We start from the raw sequence: 2,590 nt of genomic DNA, 5'->3' as shown, positions 1-2,590 counted from the left end.
TTAATATACAGACGAAAGAAAGAAAAACACGCGCCCAGAGTGGGGACCGAACCCACACCTTTCGATTACATGTCGAATGCCTTACCAATTCGGCTATCTGGGCGACTGTGTTCTCCTTCACTTTCTGGGCTATTTATATTTACTAGAAGTGTATTTGACACTTGAGGGTGGTAGCCAGCGCCACTCTGACTACACGGGGAGAAGGGGACCTTCTTTTCAACCCCCGGGGCGTGACTCCAAAGTCTACAGCCTGTCATGAGCGGGTAACTGGCGGGAATCCCTCTTATGCTACCTAGGCATCAAGGCTGCCAGAACCGAGACCCTCGCTAGGCTTTCGCAGAGTAATATAGTAAGGAAATGAGGGGCTCGTTGAGGAAATACAGAAAGATAGGTCAGCAGTCTACGACGCCAAAGGAGGCGTAGGGGTGTGGTTGGGCTCTTTTCTTTTTTACTACGGTTAATGAAGTGAACATTTTTTTTAGTTTTTTTTAAATATACAGAAGAAAGAAAGAAAAACTCGCGCCCAGAGTGGGGACCGAACCCACGCATATTTAAAAAAAAAACAAAAAAAATGTTCACTTCATTAACCGTAGTAAAAAAGAAAAGAGCCCAACCACACCCCTACGCCTCCTTTGGCGTCGTAGACTGCTGACCTATCTTTCTGTATATATATATATATATATATATATATATATATATATATATATATATATATATATATATATATACATATATATATATATATATATATAGCAAAATCATGTAACTTTACTCTGATGAAGGCAAGTCCCGTTGCCGCTACGTAAGTAAACATTGTTTGTTATTGTTCTTTCTGTGTATCCGACTCTTTAGTTATACTATTTCGGCGCGCTTTGTGAGTTTATCTTTCTCTCTCTCTCTCTCTCTCTATATATATATATATATATATATATATATATATATATATATATATATATATATATATATATATATATGTATATATATATATATATATATATTGTAAGGCGGGTTTATTGCCTTGACAGCGGAAGGAAGGAGGGGCACTCAGAAGTGGCAAACGGATCGGTGGCCCAGCCGGCAGAATGTCTCGAGCACTTCACGAGCTCCATGCCGATGACGATGCCGCTGCGGTGGCTGACCTTGTTGCCTCGTCGTCGTCTCTACAAACCAGGTGGTCAATCCCCTTGAGCGGGCACACGCCAATCACAAGGACAATGCTGACTTGTGGCCGCGTAGCAAATCAGTTGTTCGTTAGTGCTCGCATGGTGGCTGCGCGCCACTTGCTCGTCTTTCGCACTACAATATATATATATATATATATATATATATATATATATATATATATATACATATATATATATATATATATATATATATATATATATATATATATATATATATATATATATATATATATATATATATATATATATATACACACGGAGCATGGCAAAATCCAACGGAATAACCTGTAATGCATACGCAAGGAAGAACAAACAGCATGAATATTCAACAATCTCTCCTCCGATCACAATTTGATGCCCAAATATGAAGAGGATAGGCGGCTAGCTCACTCAGGCGTCAGCGCTCCGAATGCCCATATGGAAAACTTCCACGACCAGTAAGACCGCTTATCACTGTTACATTCAGACATGCTTCTTTAGAATTCTTTTAAAACTCTTGACAGGTGTGATAATCAGTACAGCCGTTTGATTATGGTCGACTCAATCGCGGACATGCGTCCTTTCAACCTGACGTCCAATCACCGGCCGGTCTGTCACACGTACAACCTCCTGCATGAGAAGGGTATAATAAAAGGATACCCACAGATCACATTCCACCAGCTTCTTTTATTGGGGAACCACACGCTCGCCCTCTCACCCGTGGTCTCCCATAGGTGGAAGCCGCTAGCCTGCCATCTGGCCCATCGTAGTGAGTCTAAACAGAGCCTAGATCCTTTCCTCTTAGCCACTTTTTTTTATCCGTGTGACAGTTTATGTACTTGCTGAAAAAAGAAACATCCCCCTCGCGAGGGGCACGATCAAATGCACAGCATTTCTGCGGGGGGCGCGCATGCAAGTTGTATGGATTAGGCATTGGTTGTTGTTGTTGTAATTGTTGTCTTCTAGCGTAAACATTGTCGATGAAGTCGGTGGTAAAACGTGAAACGTGCTGTGAACCACCTGCCGCGGCTATTACGCAACGTGGAGCGGCTATTACGCAACACAATAGAACATAATCCAATTTAATCCAATCAAATCCAAATCCACCCCAAATAACTCCAATCGAAGCCAAGCCAAGCCAAGCCAATCCAATCGAATCCAATCCAATGCCCCTCGCGAGAGAGTGTTATAGCGCCGAAATCGCGCCACCACACGACAGCGTCATGTTGACGTCACGATCACGCCACAGATGTTAGCGACCGGAGCGCGCGCGAACGACATATGTGGTTTAAGCGCGAACCGACCGCGGCGAGAGAGCCCGATGCGAGCGCTCCCACCTGTTCTTGCTCGCGAACCGTCTGTTGCTCAGCGCGAACCCAATGCGGCGAGAGAGGGTGTTGCGCACGTCCCCACCTGTTGTGCGCCCG

The sequence above is a fragment of the Haemaphysalis longicornis genome, unplaced genomic scaffold (genome assembly GCF_048455015.1).
Source record: "Haemaphysalis longicornis isolate Haplotype H1 unplaced genomic scaffold, Haemaphysalis longicornis Haplotype H1 scaffold_11, whole genome shotgun sequence".
Taxonomy (NCBI): Eukaryota; Metazoa; Arthropoda; class Arachnida; order Ixodida; family Ixodidae; genus Haemaphysalis; species Haemaphysalis longicornis.
Note: the sequence above shows the minus strand (reverse complement) of the source record.